This window comes from Chiloscyllium plagiosum, unplaced genomic scaffold (assembly GCF_037043375.1).
Source record: "Chiloscyllium plagiosum isolate Xiang-an unplaced genomic scaffold, Cpla_swu_hap1 HiC_scaffold_20, whole genome shotgun sequence".
NCBI classification, from domain to species: domain Eukaryota; kingdom Metazoa; phylum Chordata; class Chondrichthyes; order Orectolobiformes; family Hemiscylliidae; genus Chiloscyllium; species Chiloscyllium plagiosum.
Genome location: NW_028270158.1, coordinates 76,612,767 through 76,619,377, shown reverse-complemented (window position 1 = coordinate 76,619,377; position 6,611 = coordinate 76,612,767). Strand labels below are relative to the sequence as shown.

General features: G+C 41.8%; 1 protein-coding gene across 4 annotated transcripts in view; it reads left to right on the top strand.

The window, feature by feature from the left end:
* The first annotated feature begins 250 nt into the window (after nt 1-250).
* The window catches only part of LOC148146675 (neuropeptides capa receptor-like), a 73,169-nt gene continuing 66,808 nt past the window's right edge, over nt 251-6,611 (top strand). For 2 of the 4 annotated variants that reach the window (XR_015760613.1, XR_015760612.1), the window contains exons 1-2: nt 251-275; nt 3,070-3,192. The gene's annotated coding sequence lies outside the window, so the exon portion shown is untranslated. The remainder of the gene's footprint in view (nt 276-3,069; nt 3,193-6,611) is intronic. The other 2 variants (XM_087998045.1, XM_087998043.1) reach the window with 1 other exon arrangement.

Below are 6,611 nucleotides of genomic sequence, written 5' to 3'. Positions count from 1 at the left end.
GTGTCTAAATAATACAAGCAAAATTCAGCACTTACCTGCTTGCCACAACAGATGTTATTATGAGGTGAGAGGAGGAGGGCGGGTGGGAGGCACTACCTGTGTAGTGCCTCGGGTTCCTCTCCTTCACGCTTTTAAAGGGGGAAAAAACTAACCCAGGTAAGCTTACACTAACTGCTTCCGGGTCTCGGCTGCCCCTCTGCTTGCCGTCACTTCCTCTGCTGCTCCCGCTCTTTCTGTGAAGGAGAGAGAAAACAAAACACCGATGCCCGCTACAGGTAAGTAATTTTGAAAAAAACTCTTACCTTAGCTGTAGTCTCCCGGGTTCACCTCAACTCGGCCGCTGCTCCCACTCAAAATTCTCAAACACTTTATCTCATCTGTCCATGAAACTTCCCTCGTTCTCTCTGTTGATTAACAAAAAGACTGCCAGTTGTTCGTATTTAAAAGTTTCCTCCATGTGCGTTCCTTCTCAAACAGTGAGTGTCGCATTCAACCACGCCAATCGCGCACGCGCACGCACACACACACACACACACACACACAGAGCAAACCTTCCCATTGCAGGCAGTACTCTGATTCGAGAAAAGTTAGCATATGATAGCAAAGTTTGCAATATTCTCTATGCTGGGCAGATAGTGCAGTTCACTGAACAACACACTAGCATGGCCTGCACAGCTCTCCATGCTGGGCTGTCATCTTGTCCCAGTTTATGTCGTTTGTGGTGTTCGGTGAAGCAGATTCAGAATTTGATGTAACAAACCATTTCAGCTGAGCTGACAATGCCTTTATTCAATGTTCTCATTCTTGTCATTTTACTCACGAAGATCTCACTTCTCCAGTTAGTCCCACTGCCCTGTCTTTTTCCACATATTTCCACAACATCTTTTCAGTTAATTAATTGTCTGTTTCTGTCTTTCATGTGAATCTCTCTGTCCCTCTGTATCTTTCCCTGGCCTTGGGTTTTGGCTCCCTCGTGTCTCGAATGCTGGCATTGTGTAGCTCAGAAATACTGAAATGGTGTGTGTCAAACTGTTGTTCACTTCCTGGTATGTTCCATGTTATGGTCCATGGGCAGGCGTGTTTCAGAAGTTATGAGACAAATCCTTGTAACTTGGTCTGTACCTGTGGTTGTTCCTCTCAGGTGACCTTGCGATCAGTAACACGAGCAAGCCCACTGAGTAAAGGACCAGGCATCTAAATTGCCTGACAATGCTTTTACTTTTTAAGTAAAACGTTAGCTTCTCATTTTTTTTAGTAAGAGGTCTTAAAGGCCAAAGTGCCGACTGAAAACGGCTCAAGTTAATAACTTACGGGGCTTTTAGGCTTTTTAATAAATAGTAGTAACAATTGACAGCTCGCACATACCAGGCTTTCTAGTTTGTTTTTTCTTGCAGCTGTAACAATCACCGGGTGCTTGGGGTCCCAGAGGGTTTGGAAGTTTTAGTAAATTATCCCTAGCTGTTACTCTCTCTAAAGCCTCACTTGATGGTATTTCCTCCTGGATTGGAGAACTGTATGCAAGAATGCATGTCTGAATGTTCCTTTTTGCCAAGGGGTGTGTTTAGGTGATGTTAATAGACTGAACAGTTCATTTGCAGAACGTACTGTATCCATTATTCGGTTAAGGTTTACAATAGTTAAGTTATTCCAACTTCCTCTTCATTTTGTATGGATTTTCATTAGAGGATAGTGAGGTGGAGCAACCCTATAGTAGCCAAAGGCCTGATCAGGATCTGTTTAAATACATCCAGGCATTATCTAAATTTGATGAGAATGATGGGGGAGCCTTTTTAATTTCATTTCAGAAAGTGTCTAAACAAGTGCAGTGGCCAGAGAACATGTGGATTTAGTTTATCCAAACAAAGTTGATAGGTATTTGCATCCCTATCGGAGGAGATGAAGAAAGCCATCTGAAGTGCATATGAGCTTGTGCCAGAAGCCGACAGTGTTTCAGGAATCTAAAATAGCATCCCTGGTTAAACGCACGTTGTGTTTGAAAGAATCAAACAAAGTAATTTTGAAAGGTGGGGAAGGGTATGAAAACAGAGCAAAGTTATGGCACTCTGAGAGAGGCTCTAATTTTGGAGAAGTTCAACAATTCACTTCCTGCAGTCGTGAGAACTCGCGTGGAAGAGCAGAGAGTTACTTTGGCAAGATTAGAAGCTGAAATGGCTAATGATGATGATTGAGTTCAGAAATCAAAGTTTGGTTTCTGTGAGGGATTGAGAAGAATGTGTGAGATCTTCTTAAAACATATACCTGTGAGAGTAAGGTTTACTGACATAGGCCAGGAGTAGCAGGTGAAGCGGTTACATCACGAAGTGGTACAGAAGGATATAATATTTTTATGCTGAGACATGAGGAGCTATGTCATTCAGAGGGACTATTGGAGAGATGAGAAGTGCTCCATTATGTAACGTGTGGTTGGAGTGTCCGGTGGAAACATCAACTGATTTATTCCAAAATGGGGAAGGAGGCCTTGAGCTTGGTGTTGGCGTTACAACATTTCAGCATTTAAATTGCCAATAACATACCTGAGACAAATCTTTGTCACTGATCGTGACCCCTTAAAGATTTTGGAGAAGTTTAGGGAGAAAAATACCAGTCTATTTTTATTGAGCTTATTGAAAGTATAAAGTTGACAGGGCGAGAAAACCTAAGTTTTGACAGGTTGTGGAGATTGGATGAAGAAAGACAAAAGGCATTCTGTGGCAGGAGTGAAATGACTGAAATCGAATCGAGTTGTGAACATTTGTATGCTCAGAGTCAATGTAATATATGTTCATTCCAGTCTACTAATAGTGGAAGATTAGGTGGTCTAAAATGAATCCATTTTTGTATATTGATGGATCATTTTATTCAAGGTGGAGTTGTGAGAATACTATCACGTAAAAAGGTTATTTTCTCTTGGGTTTTTTTTGACGAGAGGTTTTAAAGGCAGAGGTGCAGAACTGCTGTCTGAAAACAGTTTAAGTAAATAACTGAGAAAGCCTTTAGGTTTTATTAAAACGGTGATAACAAGGTCAGTGGCCATCTCTCCCAAACCAGGTTTCCTCGTTTTGTTTTTAGCTGCAGCATTCAGAAACTGTTCGGGTCCCAGAATGGTTGGAAGTGTCAATACATGATCCCCAGCTGCCTTTCTCTCTGAGATCTCTATTTATGTTGATTTCTCCTGGATCAGAAAACTGCAATGTAAGAATCTGTATTTGAATATATCTTTGTGCCAAGCGGTGTATACCAATAGGTATGGTATCTATTGTTTATGTAAGTGTTCCAACATATAAGCCATCCCAAAATATTCTTTTATTTGATTGTATTTTAACTAAAGCATTTGAATAGATTATATTTTGCCTAATGTCGAGTGGTTTGGCCAGTCACAACATATCTGGAAAGCACACTTCACATCTGTATTCAAAATAAGGAAAGGTTTGGGTCTAAGCGGCCTTCTTAAAATATTTTGCGGGAATCTGGTCTGGTTCACAACACTTATAGACGAGGGGTTTCGAACTGACTCCTGTTATTGGAAAGTTAGTGCAGCAGCTGGGGATGGTTTGCTGGAGGTTGTGCTGTGAGCTGCCTCAGACATGCAGGCAGACCTGAGGATTTGGTGACCCAACTTTGGATGGAGACTGAGGACTGTAGTTGCAACATCTGGGCCTGTAACATGAACAACAAATGCAGCAGAGGCTGCATGGAGGGAAAGCTCTGAAAACTAGGTGTTAGTGTGTGTGTTTAAAGGAATGTGCAGGACCCACACCTGGTTTTCCAGGAACAGCTTCGCAAGCTACAATTAACCCAGAAGCAGAGTGTGAGGGGACACTGATTGAACAAGGAGCTGGTCACAGAGCGGTGCCACCTCCTTTAATACGTCCTGCAGCTTCACACAAGGTGGAGGACAGTGCTGCCAGTGGCTGTTAGGGTCACTGTTTCATTCAGCTTCAATGTTCTGGAACTTTTCAAACAGGACTGGGTGACATATCCATCATTTCCCAGTATGTTGCCATCAATGTAACCATTTAGTGACGGAGGATATATATGGTGGATGAGGTCAGTACATTGTATTAACCCTCAGCAGGGAACTGCCGGGTGTATCCAGTATAGGGGATTCCCGATATTGTACATGGCATCTGCGGAGTAGCCGTGTCAATGGGGAGAGATAGAGGAACTGAAGGAGCACTCTCTGTAATAATCTTGCAGCGTGCCCATCACAGTACATCATGTTGGTGAATACACCTGTCCAGACAGCAACCACAACCTCTTCATTCACAAGCAGGCAGCCATTCCCATCATCTTCAGATCTCCATGTAGAAAGGAATGAATGTATCTTGGATAAAGGCCATCCCCTTGATACACATTTGATCACAGCATCCCCAATCAGCAACCAAACACTTCAAAGTATTCCATGTGCACGGAGAGCAATGGGGTCACTTGGAGCATCAAGGAGCAGACGATCAGGGATGGAGCAAAACCTCCCATGTCTGAACAGGTCTGAGTGAACCCCCCAATACACAGTATCATTAATCCCTGTAATCCCTCTCCATTTCAGTAACATACTGCCTTCCATTACTCCTGTAAATGAAATGACAGATTATATCATGTTATATTGCAGCTGCCACATTATTATCCATTGCCTTTACCTCTCTGTATCTATCTGTAGACCTCCACCCTCTTTTGATAATTTAATCTCTTGCTTATCACAGCAACATGACCAAACTCAGTATCTCGATATCGGTTCCATCCTCCTGATCATCGATATAGATTGTAAATAGTAGAGGACCCAGCACTGGTCATTGTGTGACTCCTCTGGTGACGATCTATCAAACTGATTTAGACTGATTTATCCGGAGTGTCTGCTTCCTGTTTGATACATAATCCTCTCCCATTACTGTGTAACACAGACGTAAAGCTGAATATGAACAAGGAGCATCAGTCAGGAATCCAACCCTTCGAAACTGCTCCGCTATGGGATACAATCATGGCTGATGTCATCGCGGCCTCTGTTCCACTCTCCTGCCATCTCTCGATCCTCAAACTGTAGTCTATTATTGTAAATTGCGCCACATGAAAAAATATCCACTCCACATGTACACTTTCAATTACATTTAGGATTTTACAGATCTCAATGAGATCTCCTTTCATTCTTATAAACTCGAGAGTATAGGCCTAAACTGCTCAAGTTCTCTTCATAAAACAAACACTTCAAATATGGAATCAATCTAATGAAGCTCTTCTGAATTGCCTGTAATGGAAATTCCTCATTCTGCAGGACCCCAACTGTACTCCAGTTGCAGCCTCACTAACGCCTTGCATAGCTACAGCAACCTTTCTACTCTATCCTTTTACAAATAAACGCTCAAGTTATGCTTGCATTCCTCATTACTTCAAGTACCCGCAAGTAAGGTTTCTGTGATATGCAAGCAGGCACCCAAATCCCTCTGCACTTAAGCACTTTGAAGTTTCTCTCAATTTAGATAATAATTTGCCTTTCTATTAGGCTGGCCAACTTTAATATCCCCATATTTATCCACTTTAATTTTCATTGCCAAATGTTTGCTCATTCACACAATCTATACATATAGTTTTTAAATCTCTTGCATCATCATTCCGAAGTAATTTCCCACCAATGTTAGTGTCATCAGAAAATGTAGCTATAGCATTTTCTATCCCGTCAACCGAGTAATAATGTCGATCACAAATGGTTGAAGCATGTGAACTGAAATCTATGGCACCCAACAAATTGCATTTTCCAATAGAAAATGACACAATTAATTCATCTGACTGCATTTTGTTGGTTAACCAATCCTCCATCCAAGCCAATAAATTACTCATAAACCGATGCTGTCTGATCTTACCATTCACTCTTTGAAGAAGCGACGTATCTGAAACCTTCACGAAGACCAGACATATTCCATTTCCAGGATTCCCACTATCCACCTTGTTTGTCACATCTTTAAAAAACTCAAGAAAACACTTCAATCATGATTATCCTTTGCAAAACCATGTTGACTCCGATGAATTGTGGTTTACGTTTGCAAATGTCCACAACAATGGAGTCTAATAATTTGCCTTAAATTACAATACTCTATTGTTACATTTTACTCCCGAATGTATTCAGTTATTATAAGTTCTTCCCTTTCTAAAACATGTACGTTTTCTTGAATTCCTGTTTGATTGGCAAAAGGGTTTTAAGAGATGTGTTCCACTTGCTGCATAAACGGTATCTGTGGCTGACTGGATTCATCATCCTGCTGGTGTACAAAATCGATGGGATGAAGTCTTTCTGGCGTTCCCACGTTGTCATCTCCAAGGCCAGAATGACCACCCCTTGTTGATGCGTTAGAGGAGTGGGGGATTATGGAAACTTCCTGTTGCTGTGCAACATTTTGAGGGGCTGATGGGTCTTCTCATATTTCTCCATAATAGGTGGAGATACTGAACGGTCTCCTCATGTATCCCAGAGATGGGACTAAGATGGCGATTGGTCTTCTTGTGTTCCCATACAATAGAGACGTGTCTGAATTACCTCCTCCTTTCTCATGAAATAAGTCTCAGATAGTTTTTGTCCTTATCCAATTCTCTTGCAACAGACTCGGTGGGTCTGAATGGCTTCC